Raw genomic sequence first — 15,043 nt, forward strand, 5'->3', positions numbered from 1 at the left:
CAGAGGCAGAGCTAGAAATGCAAAGGTATTATACATTTAAATACAGATGTATGGGTCATTACCTGGCATTCCTATTGGTGAAAAAAATATTTCAATTTAATTTAATTGTGAGATTGCCTATCTTTCAGTAGCCAAAGTATAGACAGCAGGGCGTAAGTGGTTAAGAGTTAAAAATCTAATGTGGTATTTGACCCATTACATCTATTGAATATCTTTGAACGTACCTGCTGCATTTTGTCCACGGTGAATCGGAAGCCGTTCATTTGGTCGTCTCGGGGAACCCAGGCGAAGGAGACCCAGGGGAAGGGAACCCATCAGAGTTCCTGCATTTTCATACAGAGAATAAGTTTACCAAAATGAAAAGAATAAAACAAAGACTGGCATTTTTTGTTTGAAAATTCCACAGCAAAAGATACATTTGGTGAAACGGATCGTGCTTTATCTTTTTACTGTGCAGAAGCAGTGCTACAAAGAGTAAGAGTATTATACATTCAAATACAGATTTATGGGTCATTACCTGGCATCCCGAAAGGGATCCCTGCACCCGGGGGAGGGTTATCATGGGGAGGGGGACCCGCTCGCAGCTGGGGAGGGTTATCCAGGGAAGGGAGCCCACCCTGGGGAGGGTCATCCAGGGAAGGGAGCCCACCCTGGGGAGGGTTATCCAGGGAAGGGTTATCATGGGGAGGGGGACCCGCTCGCAGCTGGGGCCCCCCCGGGCGAGGGTTATCATGGGGAGGGGGACCCGCTCGCAGCTGGGACCCACCCGGGCGAGGGTTATCATGGGGAGGGGGACCCGCTCGCAGCTGGGGAGGGTTATCCAGGGAAGGGAGCCCATCCAGGGGAGGGTTACCCAGGGAAGGGTTACCCAGGGGAGGGTCGTCCAGGGAAGGGAGATCCGAGGGAGGGGGACCCGGGGATGCTGCGTTTTCATACAGAGAATAATGAGAGAAGAAGTTTACCAAATGAAAAAACAAAACAAAGATATGAAAATTCCACAGCAAAATATAAATTTGGTGAAACGGATCATTTGTGTGCTTTATTTTATTATTATTTTTACATTTCTTCATTGTTCAATGTCCTAAAAAGGGACTACAGATGGAAAATAGCATCTCTGCTAAATCCGGTGTATTTACGCTAAAAATAAATCTGTTCATTAATATGCTCTGTCCCGTCTAAATAAACAAATAAAGTAAAGTAAAGATACATTTGGTGAAATGGATCATTTGTGGGATTTTTTATTTTATTTGTTACTGTGCAGAAGCAGACCTATAGGAATGTAATGGTATTATACAGTATACATTCAAATAAAGATTCATGGGAACCTGGCATTCCCTGGTGAAAACCTTTAAAAATCTTTTAAGATTTTTCTTTCAAATTAAATTAAGAAAAATAATTGAATTGTGAGATCGGCAATTTTTCAGTAGCCAAAGTAGACAGGTAGGGCTTATAGCTGGTTAAGAGTTCAAAATCAAATAGAATGTGGTATTTGACCCATTCAAATCTATTGAATGTCTCTGAACGTACCTGCTGCATTTTGTTCACGCCAATACCGATTCAGGTCCATGACCAGGTAACTCAGGCGATGGGAACTCAGGGGATAGGAGGGGATAGGAGGGTTACCCTGGGCAGGGAGACCTGGGGGAGGGATCAAACCCGGGGCTGCTGCGTTTTCATACAGAGAATAATGGGAGAAGTTTACCAAAATGGAAAAAAACAAAAAGATATGAAAATTCCACAGCAAAAATTTGGTGAAACGGAGCGTGCTTTATTTTTTTACTGTGCATGAAGCAGAGCTACAAATGTAAGGGTATGTATTATACATTCAAATACAGATTTATGGGTCATTACCTGGCATCCCGAAAGGGAGCATCCCACCCGGGGGAGGGTTATCATGGGGAGGGGGACCCGCTCGCAGCTGGGGAGGGTCATCCAGGGGATGGTCAGCCAGGAAAAGGACCGCATCCAGGGGAGGGTTATCACCCACGAGAGGGTCATCCAGGGGAGGGAGCCCATCCAGGGGAGGGTCATCACCGGGGAGACCCGGGGGTGCTGCGTTTTCATACAGAGAATAATGGGAGGAGAAGTTTAGCTAATGAAAAAACTAAACAAAGACTGGCATTTCTTTTGTTAGATATGAAAATTCCACAGCAAAATATACATTTGGTGAAACGGATCATTTGTGTGCTTTATTTTATTTACTTTTTTACTGTGCAGAAGCAGAGCTAGACATACATTCAAAAACACATGTATGGGTCATTACCTATGGCATTCCTACAGTATTTGTATTTCAATTGAATTGAATTGTGAGATTGTAGATTGCCTATGTATCTTTCAGTAGCCAAAGTATAGATGGGGTTGAAGTGGTTGAGAGTTCAAATAAAATCGAATATTAATATAATTAATATAATTAATATATTAAAAAAATGTCTTCTAAATCCTGACAATTTTCTGAAAAACCTCATGTTTCTATATCAGTGGTTCTCAATATTTCATGTCAAGGACCCCAGAACTTATATGTAATTGGTTGCCAACCCCCATTTGAAAATATGTTGTTCCAGGAACCCGCCCAGAAGAAGCAAAAAATATGAGTAAAAAACATTCGCTCTGAAAGAATATATATTCAAAGATTTGCGGATCTACAAGCTCGTAGCGTGGCAATAGCTAAAGTGTAACATAATGCTTAAAACACCAAACGGGGTTCCCGTTCAGATTGGGTTAAATCTATTGAACATACCTGCTGCGACACTGTGGCACTGGACCAGAAGAGCCAGTATGGACACGAAGATCCGCATCTAGAAACAGTTCATAATGAATACGAAGAAAACATTAATAACTTTAAAATTAATGATTGAACTGCTATACAGAAATGAGATGATAAAGGTGCTGGTGGTTATTGCCTGTATATATTCATGTTTTACCATCAAATTATGCTTAAAGAACCAAAGTTTGCTGAAACAAACATAAAAAAAAAAAAAGGAAATCGACTCACCGTTCAAACTTGTGTTGGTCCTGTTGGCTGGTAGCTCCTTCTGGAGCAGGATGTTAAGAGAATGAGGAGCTATATGGACTTATAACCGCTCAACAGACACTATAACAAACATGTGACTGAATGAGGCCATGGTCGCTGCTGCTTTATCGGAACACACAATATGCATGCTCAAGGATAGATACATGATATGCGATAGTGGTTCTCAAACACTTTCATATCAGGAAAACAGATTTATATGTGGCATGATGCCACATTTGGCCGCAGATGCCCATGACTATCATCACCTGGATCTCCATATATGAAGATCACGACACTGACCTCATCGAACCCTGGATAGCCATACATGGTTCGACATGCTAGATCTGAATATATGGAGCCGGCCAGCAACTCTACATCTGACCTCACTGACACCAGATTAATAGTTTAACTCCTGCTTCTCAACTATGCCGTATAAGAAGCTCTGTTGTTTCAGCGCGACCTCGCTTCTCGTTCTCGCAGCGTGACGCGTTGTGAGCGCCTGTAGATCAGCTACTTTTTAAGTGTAAAAACAGTCATTACGACGGCATCAAGGCCCGCCAAAATACATTTTAGTCGACTAAATCAACTGTAGATTTAGTCGACTAAAATCTTATATTTAGTCGACTAAAACTAGACTTAACACTAAAACATTCTAGGTGAATAAAATGTGACTAAAACTAATTGAAAACTATTCAAGAGACTAATGACTGAAACTAAAATCTAAATTTGCTGCCAAAAACAACACTGTCACAGACGGTAGCCCCTCTCTTAAATCTGATAGTCATGTCAGCAGCTTTTTGGTTAAAATCACAATCAAATGTGGCTGGTCAAAGGGAATGTTTGAAATCAGATGAGGCAGGTGGAATGAATCCACTCTCAGAAGAGTGTTTCTTGAGGTTATCTTCCTATACAAGTATAGTGTGGAGTTTGCTCAACTCATCTTTAAACATCGTTAGATCCAGGAAATTGACGCTTTGTTGTGAGAACTCAATGGTCAATTTAATATTGTCCGTTCAGTAACTGCGGAACTCAAGAATTAACTGGAGTTTATAGAACAAACGTCTTCTCCCAATAGCCCAAATAAAGGCACGCAAAATTAGGGGAAAACATGAGCCCATGGACATACTGTAGGCTACTGTACCAATCAGTTGTTTATAAATCTCATCTCTCTGTAAAGTGTAAACATGAACACATTGTTGTGAATAATCCAGTCAGTGGGAGGCAAAGTGTCTCTGTCAGAAAGGAAATGTAGTGTTAAAAAAACATGTCAAGCCATCTCACATATTAGTATTGAGAGATAGTGACCAGGAATTCAGATTGACAATTTGTGAGGCCAGATAACTTGTTTAAAACATCATCAGTAGTGTCTTATAGAAATTATGGAAGTTTCTTTACATGCAGACAATAATACATTTGGGAGGCAGGTTCGGTTTTATCCATGCATTTTAAATAATTTGTTGCCCTGCCACTATCGGTGAGCACGGAGGACAAGATGACACCATGCCGAATCAATCAGTTTATGAAATACAAAGATATAATTGGCGAACAAGTCACATTACGTGACAAACAAGATATGCAAGTCATACACTATGAAAAGTACACAATGTACTTCAGCAGCTGCATCCCGCATTATCCTTGGACAATGCAAGCCAAGGTGTCGCAAAGAAACTTTACTTTTACTCAAGCAAAAGTAAAGCAACACAATACAAAATATATAGACTACCCTGTTAAAAGTAAAAGTCCTCTATTGAATGTTTTACTCGAGTCAAATTATAAATGCATTTGCATCAAAATGTATACTCACCAGAGTAAAAGTATCTAGGCCTATACTCAAATGTTTAAACGCATACAAAAATCAGATCTGCAAGGTCACAATAACACATGTGACATCATATAGGCTACACAGTAATATGATCCTCTCTCATTGTAATAATTATGATAATTTGAATCTACACTGTTTGGTTATTAGTATTGTTTTGGTATAGCCTCCTGGAGAGAAAAACATACAGAACTTTTAACTTTAAAGAAAATAGTAAATTCACTCATAAGCTAATTGAAGTGACCAACATAACTATAGGCGCATTTATATAATGAATTCGCTTGTTTTTGTCATTATTGATAGTTGAATCATTTAGATTTTAGGACAATTCGTTGTGCATTTTTGTGACATTGGATTACTTTTGTATCCAATGCTATTAAAAACTGATGTTGTAGCCTACTGTACATGTATAGTTCAGGGGTGGATGACCCTGTCAGGCACAATATATACAGTATATGCGTTAATGACTTGTTTCACATGAAGCCTGGTGAGATCTACCACTACCATCACCAGACAGTGATACAATTATTTTTTTGTAAATTCCCGATTGGCTAATTCCCGATTGGTTAAGATTTGACTCGTTTTGAACAAAATGCCTCAAATCATGAATGCAGCGTGGTGCGATTGCCGTGACATTCCCACTAGGCCGAGGAAGACATTCCACACTTTTCAAAATGGCCTGTTATAGCGCCACCAGCAGGTCGATTTTTGAACAAAATACCCATCATCATCATCATCATCATCAACAGTCCGATTTCCATGAAAGCCAATACTAGTTAAAAGATTGTTTTTAAACTTTGAGGTCAGGCCTAAATGGGAATGTCCACAGAGGGTGCAGCTCTCAAGACCTGTGGAACGTCATTTCAAAGTCAAGTTACCAATACCTTTCTCTTAGTTGTGTGCATGCTTGGTAAACATTTCCACACAAACACAAGTGACTGATTACATGCTTTTATGATTTTAAGTGCACCTGTGATTATTTTACATTATTATATTTAATCTTTAAGAATACTAAACAGTACATTTTTAGTTTGTGTACAAAGCCTCCAACAATGAGGATCAAAAACATTACAATATACTGGAGATCATAATAAAAGCCAAAAGTCTTTCGATTCATGGCTGCAAAAACATTACAGGCATCAAAAAGGAAGGGCGACAGAAAAACGTAATATAACAAAAACCTTTTAATTTTAACCCAAAAATATCACGTGGACATTCTTTAAATATAACCCTGAAATCAGGCGTTATAAATTTCCACAATCATGACAGGCGTGTAAGTGTCTGTCATTGTGGCCTCGATTTTAAATTCACCGCCTGAGTAAGAGAAGGACTTTGCGTCTTTTAAATCCACGCTCAGAATTGTCCTTAGGCTATAATAAGGCCTCCCTGAATACGAGCCCTTATAGACTCCCCTGACCGTCCCCTATGAGTATAGGAGATCTCGGTTACACGTACCAAAGATCGTAGTTGCAAATGTTGCTGCGGCTATAGAACCCCCCTGCATGCCAGTTGGAGTACAGGTTGTAGTCATAGGGCACAGAGAACAAGTAAGCCATCGGCTTGGTGACTGATTTGTTGCTGGGATTTTGGAGCTCGTAGGTGAAGCAACCGACAGCAGCCCTCGCAGTGTGTGCAGGCGTCTTCTTCAACTCAACCATGTAGTCGCTGGATGCGGCGATTTGGTGCGGTACAGATCTGGTACACTTCCACTCGAAACATGCATGCTTAATAGTGGGAAGAAAGAAGAATGAAAGTTAGAGCCAGAGGCATAATTTCAGGAACGGGGGGGGGATGGAAATGTCAAAAGTTTAAACAATTAGACCCCACATTTTTACAATTTGTTGGGGTTGAGAAAGAGAAAATGCTTGCATATAATGACATGCCCAAAAGAGGAATGTCATGTTGAAACAACTGAATTTGAGGTTAAATATGAACACCAGGGGATGAAATTGTCATCCTGGGAGACCCTAATTGACACCACTGGTTAGAGCAAATGATGAAAATAGTAATAATAATAATAATAATAATAATAATAATGAACCAACCAATTGGCACAGCAGCCTGGTGTGCCATAAGATGTGCCGCCATGGTAACTGGAAAAGCAAAGCATAAGTGCAAAAAACATGTTAATCAATGATCACCACTGATGTGGTTCAGGTATATGCACCGACACATAAGAGAGTACTCTATAAGCTTTGTATACTACTGCTAGTAGTATACATATAGAAAATATAAATGTATATATATATATATATTCTTACCTGGAATCAAAATGTATGTTCTTCTGTATTCAGTTCTTCAAGAGCTTCTTGGGTCCCATTTCATATGCGACACAAATGGCAAGAATATATATAGGCTACAGTGAGAGCAATTGTGGGCGGAGCTCCGTGTCATCATATAGAACATGGGGGCGGAAAATATGTTTTTTTGTGCGACAGCATTCCCTTGGACTTAGCCAGCATTTGATACTGTGGATCATACCATTCTGCTATACACACCGCCCATCAACCCACCTTGTTATCTGTAACTGCATTCTTATGGCTCAGTTGATACCTATATACTCCATAGAACCCAGTCAGGCAAGTTCAAAGTCAGCTTTGGCATCCCACAGGGCTCTGTGCTTCATAGGACCCTGCTCTTCTCGTTATACATGCTTCGCCACGTATGTTGCAGGTATTTCATCCAATGTCACTGCTACGCTGACAATACCCATGAAATATTCATACCACTCGCTCCCAATAGTCCCTCTCAGAGCTGTTGTCACAGATTGAATGTCCTACAATTTGTCATTGGTCCTAAATCTAAACTACCCTCTACACAGATCTCACTTTCAACTTTCATAATGTAACTGTCTAATCACCCCAAAGCCCTACTATGAATAACCTTGGCATTGTTTTATATTCCATTCTTCATTTTAACACTTTTGCTTCTCTCTGATCAGTGAGCTTTTAGCGCTGCTATTTTCACTTTCTTTTAAATATTTTGCAAAGTGTCTACAATTTAAGGACAGCTGACCAGAGCCTTTCAGTATCTGTCACTTTCACAGACTTTGAAATGACGTTCCACAGGTCTTGAGAGCTGCACCCTCTGTGGACATTCCCATTTAGGCCTGCAGACCTCAAAATTAAAAACAAATCTTCTAAATCCTCCAGTTTTCTGAAATAAATATTTCCACGATTTTTCAAATATAGCAGACCTACAAGCTCGTAGTTTATGAGCTTGTAGATCTGCTATTTTTCAATAGCTAAATTACAACATAATGTTTAAAACACCAAAAGGGGTTCCCGCCCCAAAAGCACCTAAATGCCGTTTAAACAATTTGTGCATGTTATATGTCTTTGATTTGAAGGGTTTTGTTTTTTCCCCATGCTCGCCCCGAACTAGAGTCAAGATATGTTTGAATCTATATACTCTGGAACTACACCACCTGAATGCTATATTGAGTCTGGCACTACACCTTCTGAAATCCGGAGTACGGAAGCTGTCATCTGTTTACTAATGACACGGACCCGTAAAAATGTATAAAATGTCAGCTGGTGGAGTAGGGCCTTCTCCCACCGTGCCCCGATACTTCTGTAAGACACGTTGAATCCATGAATGTTTTTAAAAGAAAACTGACTTTTTATTATGATCAAGCATAATGTCGGCGTCTGGCCGTCTGCATGTTTTAGAGGTATTAGAGGTTTTATGTTGTAAAGTGGACATTCTTGTGATTTTGCATTCTACATAAATACCACTTGAACTTGATCCCACTGACATGCTGACCAAACTAAAGGTGACAGAGGCTTTCAGTCTCTGTCATCTTGACTTTCACATATTCTGAAATGTAGCCTCTGGGGACATTTTTAAGGGTGCAGTCACACCGAACTTTGCTAATGCTTTTCTATGCGAACGGACAGAGGCCTTCTGACCTACATGTGGGTGCACGTGCATGTAGCTCAACTGGCTCGACTACGTCCAATGCGGTCTTTAGTGATTCCCTTACAAAACCATGGAAATGTTTATTTGCTGTCAGAAATAGTGTGTGTGTGTGTGTGTGTGTGTGTGTGTGTGTGTGTGTGTGTGTGTGTGTGTATAAAAGTACAGAATGCCATTAGTATTTCAATGTTTTGCATTTACTTTACCTGTGGGACATGTTTTTCGGGCCGATCGGTCTGTTTTTATGAGTAACTATTGTCGTGAAACTGTGCACGCACACTGTCTGGATGCCAGTGCAGAACCTCTGTCCAAAAATGTTTCACATCACGATCGAGGAGGCCGACTTCGTTACTCCTACAGATTTTGCAAATCGGTATATACATAATCCATAGTCATGTCATAAAGACTTCCAAGGTTTGCAGGAGAGGCCTTTTTGAACAAAAGGCCTCAAATAATTTCCGTGAAACTTTTACCCACACATTCCCACTAGGGCACTATAGGCCAAGGAAGAAATGCCACATTTTTCTTATCACCTCATGGTGGCACTATAACAGGCATATTCACGTGTTGCCCAATAACTCTTGAACCTCAGGTCGTATACAATCACAGTTATTTCCCCTTGAATTCCTTGGGTTGTTACACAACTGCCTAAATAAGCTCTCGATTGCTGTGAAACTTGTTGGATTCCTTGAATTCTCACTCTCCTATAGGCCACTTGTACCAGATTATAATTTCCGCCATTATGGGTTTTCTTCATACACTTTTTGCTACTATTCCTACTGACCAATACTCACACAAGCAGCAAGAAACGGAAACATGAAGCAGGTGTACGACATGCAAATATATCAGGCAAAGACCAGTCAGAGATAAAGATGCAGCATTAAAACAAAGGATGGCTAACTACATAGATGGGCAGAACTTTGAGGAACTGCTGAATAGACCTGCTGAATAGACCCCCCACCAGCAAACTCCCCAGATATCCAACCAGCACAGACCAACCTCCCCATCAGCTGCGACATGGCACTGAGGAGATCAGGAAAGCTGTACAACACCTTAAGCTGCCCTTAGAGCGAAATTCAAAAGCTGCCCTCAGAGCAGAAATGTAACATTGGTGTATGTATAGCATTTTGCTAACCTTAGAGCGGAATTCAAAAGCTGCCCTCAGAGCAGAAAATTAACATGGTTCTATGTATAGCATTTAAGATGCCCTGAGAGCAGCATTGAGAAAGTTCCCTCAGAGCCGCAAATTAAGAGAGCCAATCATTTCAAGCCGTAAACAGATATGTAGTGCAAACACGATGCAGGTAAAATACGGGTTTCAATAAAAGTTAAAGAAAAATAAGTTATGGTTCTGTGTGTGGTGTACCTCAGCTTTCCAAATATGGGCTCCATGATAACAGCAGCAGCAGCATGCAGCCAGCAGCAGTGGAAGCTTAGGCGTCTATCATCATCTATATAAAATAAATATAAGTGGCAATAAATAATCAACATCATCCAACTGCATCATGCAGTACACACACACACAATAGATTCATTTGATGTAATCTAAAACATTCTTAATTGAAGGCTATAGTGTAGGCTATACATTCCAACTCCACCACTTCTGCTTGAGCAGTGTGCTTAAAATCGTCTCATAATAATTGTGGTCCTATAAAAGAAACAAACTGTCTCTGCGATATTGTCGGGGAGGTGTCTCTGTATCCTTTACGTTTCCAGCGAAAATGTAACTGATTCGGCAGAAGTAACATTAGCTTTTTTGCGTTGTAATATTGTGTGAAGTGTATATACATTTTGTGTGATTTTGCACATTAGATAAATACAACAAAAACTTGAAACACTGACATACTGAAATACTGAAGTTCCCCCGCAGGCCAAAAAAAGGTAATAAATCTAAATGATTCAACTATCAATAATGACAAAAACAAGCAAATCCATTATATGTATGCGCCTACGGCAGATGTTGGTCACTTCAATTAGCTCATGAGTCATGACATGAGTGACTTTACTATTTTCTTAGTAAGTTAGTAAGTTAAAAGTTCAGTATGTTTTTCTCTCCAGGAGGATATACCAAAACAAATAAATTAGGTCACAGACTCTGAAATGTCGTTTTACAGGCGTTGAGAGCTGCAGCCTCTGGGGACAGGGCCATTCCAACGCACGCTTCCGAGTGCAGTATAAGGTTAGGGTTAGTGCATACAGGGTTGGACAGGGTTAGTAATGCGGCCTCTCTGGATATTATTAAGAACCATCTAAAACAAATTTGTGGAATGTCTTTGATGTTTGTTATTCTTGCCCTGAAGAGATACAAGATATGTTTGAATCTCAATAATACAAATATATAGCCTAGGATATACAACGCTTCTTCAATACTACTACTTGACATAACACAGGACAATTTTTTTTAAATAAAATACAGTTACATACATAGAAACATATGGGCAGAGAGCAATGTCCACAGCTCAGTCTAGTCCTGGCCAAAATCCAGATTAAGCCTCAGAGTTGAGAGCATAGTGATGGGGGATCTGTGTGTCTCTAGTGGTGCACCGAAAATAATCTCTTCTGTCTTTTTTGTGTTAATGATGAGAGCGTTTTTATCACTCCATTCAACCACCTTATTTACTCTGTGTTGGTGCAGTCCAGGATCACTGGAACTATCTAGAAGATAAACTGAAGTTGTATCATCTGAGTACTTTAGAATGTACATGCTGCATTCATGATTTGAGTCATTTTCAAAAATCCACATGTTGGTGGCGCTGTAACAGGCCAATGTGAAAAGGGTGGGATATATTCCTTTAACTCTAACAAGTAGGCCTACTGTACTTTTAGACAGACATAGCAGAATAGTACAACAACTAATTTCAGTGGACAAACAATGGAGGAATGGAGGTTGATGCATGGTAATGCATTATGGTAATTAGCTATCCATGGCTTTCCAGAATGGAATTTCCAGAACAATGGAATAAACATGGGGCTAGATATCCATGCTTTAATGGGGCGAGATATCCACGCTCTGGAGAGGGAAGTCTGGAACACTCTGGTGGAGCCAGACTACGTATAAGCGGTTGAAGATGGATGGATGGATGGTTCATGGACTAAATACTGGTTCTGAACTGAACCGGTTCCCAACCGGTGGAAAAGGGTGACATACTGACATACTGAAGTTCCCCCGCGGGCCAAACAATTATAGGTTATAAGGTTAAGGTTAAGGTTAAGGTTAAGGTTAAGGTATAGGTGACAGAGACTGATTCACAGATTCTGAAATGTAGTTTTACAGGTCTTGAGAGCTGCAGCCTCTGGGGACAGTGGTATTAATTTTTGCCCCGAAGAGATACAAGATATGTTTTAATCTTAATAGTACACATTTTAATTATTACATTAAGTCAACATTAAGTGGAAAAAAAATGTTATTTTGTCTCTGTATCTCTCAAAGATTAGCTATTAATTTCCATTTGGTGGTTTGGGTAGGATATTTCAAGGATCAAGGTTGTACTTTGTTACATCTTGTGCAGGTAGGCCTACTTAAGAGTAAACCTTATTTTTGTTTAGTCTTCCTTCAGACAATGCAGCAGCATAGATAGTCATAGTGTAACATTCAAAACAACAAAAACACAGCAAGCACAGCAAACAAAGGGATAGAACAAAGAGTGCAAGAAAGAGCAATCAAAGAGTTAAAAGTGGTAACGTATACAATCGAACATGTGCATGTTTTTCCCTGTAGAAGCAAAGTTAGGAAAATGTCAGATATGGTTAAAAATGGAACCCCATGGGACATTATTTCAGCCTGGTACCTGGCAGAATCTTAAAAATATACATACTATGCAGTTTGGTCAGAAAAATCCACCCTTTAGTAAAAAACAGAAATAGGTAAATCTGAACATTTGCGGGTATGTTTTGTTGTGGTTTTGTCCTGTAATAGAGTCAATGTGCTTAAATTAATAATAACTACTTTAATGAATTCCTTGAATCCAAATTGTATTGTCTGTATAGGCGGTTTCCTTCAAAGGTTGTGCTTTTTTGTGCTCAAAAATTGGATGCACCTGTAAAATATGTGGCCAAGCATGTGTTACGACCCGAAAAGAGCTAGGGGCTCATGAAGCACAGCTAGCCCTAGCCGCAATTTGCAACTCTAGATTTTTTTACAATTGGTTGAATCTAGAGTTGCAATAACCTCCATCGACTTCCTATGCATGTTTTTTGGTTTGTGACCTCCTGGTCTTAAATTACGTTAAACTCACCAACATTGCAGCTGTAGTCCAAGCTTGAATTATCCTCTTTCGATCTGGTGTCGCTTGTTTATCATAAAAGTCCCCCGTAAAGATGTTATGAGATACTTTATGTCCAAAATATTCCACAACTATTATTCCGAGCCGCCATCTTGGATTTTTTCAACGTGCCATAAAACAAGACGTGAGGGGGAGCGCTTGTTTAATAGCGTCCCTCCCTCCCTAGGGTGTCGGCCTCTTCTTTGGGTGTCTTACCTGCGCAGGTAAGATTCTATTAAACAAGCGCTCCCCCTCACATCTTGTTTTATGGCACGTTGAAAAAATCCAAGATGGCGGCTCGGAATAATAGTTGTGGAATATTTTGGACAGAAAGTAGCTCATAACTACTTTTATGGGGACTTTTATGATAAACAAGCGACACCAGATCGAAAGAGGATAATTCAAGCTTGGACTACAGCTGCAATGTTGGTGAGTTTAACGTAATTTAAGACCAGGAGGTCACAAACCAAAAAACATGCATAGGAAGTCGATGGAGGTTATTGCAACTCTAGATTCAACCAATTGTAAAAAAATCTAGAGTTGCAAATTGCGGCTAAGCTAGCCCTGTGCGACGCCAAAGCTGACTTTGGACTTGACAATAAATAGCTGTGTGAAATGGACTGGCTTCTATTGAGTATATAGGAATGAACTGAGCCATAAGAGTGCTACAGATAGCGGATACCATGGTGGGTTGCCAATTGTGTGACCCATTTGTGCTACATTTATGCTGCACATGTCAGTCTGCTAACCGCAAGCGGGGGGGGGGGGGGGGCATAGATGAATACTGGAAATACATGAAATCTGTGTAAGATCACAGCATTCTAGGGCTAGTAGCATGTACCGTGTCACAACTCACAACCTTAAAAAATAAAAACATATTTGTGGATCTTCTATTTTCCAAAGAAACAAGTAATCCATGAAGTCATAAAAAGGCTATGCATTGCTCAAAAAGGGGGGGAAAAGTATATTCCTCACCCAACCAGGAGGCCACAGCATGCATGTTCCTCTTTGTCCAAAAGCACTGAATTGACTCAGAGCTAAACCCTCAGAAATGTTCTTTGACCAAAACCTTTCTTTTTCAGATCTCAAGGATTTTCAGCCCCACTATACTCAATTTCTGATTATGGTTTAGTATTGTCATCGACCTTAAAGGAGTCTCTTTGACAAACCACCACCAAACACTCTTTTTGATAACTGGAAGTTGGAACCTCATGTCACTTCCTGTACTTTTATAGTTGTTCCTGGTACCTCACTTCCTGGAACTATTGCTAACATGCCTTTTCCCCACAGCTCCATGTGAACAAACCTTGTCAATGGAAAATAAATGACATGGTTTAACTACACAAAACAAAAATCTTTACTGCACACTACATTTCGGGGTTAAAAAATATACCTTTTTTTAACCAATATATTCCCTTATTATCACCCAGTATGTTTCATAACATGTTTCTTTCAAAACTCATACCAGGGCAGGACATACATTTCTTCACACATTTATGTGGCAGCGTCACTGGTATTTAAGTAAATTATAATACTTCAGTTCCTTGCCTCATGTTGTCATTAAAGTCATTCCAGTAGTGTTATAGGTTGATAACATCTGTTTTTATTGTCATTCATCATCACAAGACACACTGGCCAGGAGCACCATCTGCTCCACATGGTCAGGTCATCTGCATTGTCTTGGGTCTGTTTTTTTTTTTTTACAATTTTGAAAAACTAGTTCAACTAGTCTACTACATCGACACGTTGTGAGCTTGTAGATTGGCTATTTTAACTATTCAAAAATGTTTTTCAAAAACACAATACACAATGTTTTGGGCCGATATTTTGTAAGAAGAAAAACATTGTGTTTATTGTCACGATGTGTCACAACTCGAGTTGGCTTTGTCCGTGGCGTAATCGCCTTTAAATAAATACCTTTTTAAAAGTCTATGAGGAAAATGAACGACGTTCAGAAATAGACGTTTCAGAAAGTATTTAAGACCTTTAAGCCTTAAGAAATTGAAGTGACCAAGAACCACAAATCTAATCTAA

The sequence above is a fragment of the Protomyctophum bolini genome (genome assembly GCF_963924005.1).
Source record: "Protomyctophum bolini genome assembly, chromosome: 4".
In the NCBI taxonomy this organism is placed as follows: Eukaryota; Metazoa; Chordata; class Actinopteri; order Myctophiformes; family Myctophidae; genus Protomyctophum; species Protomyctophum bolini.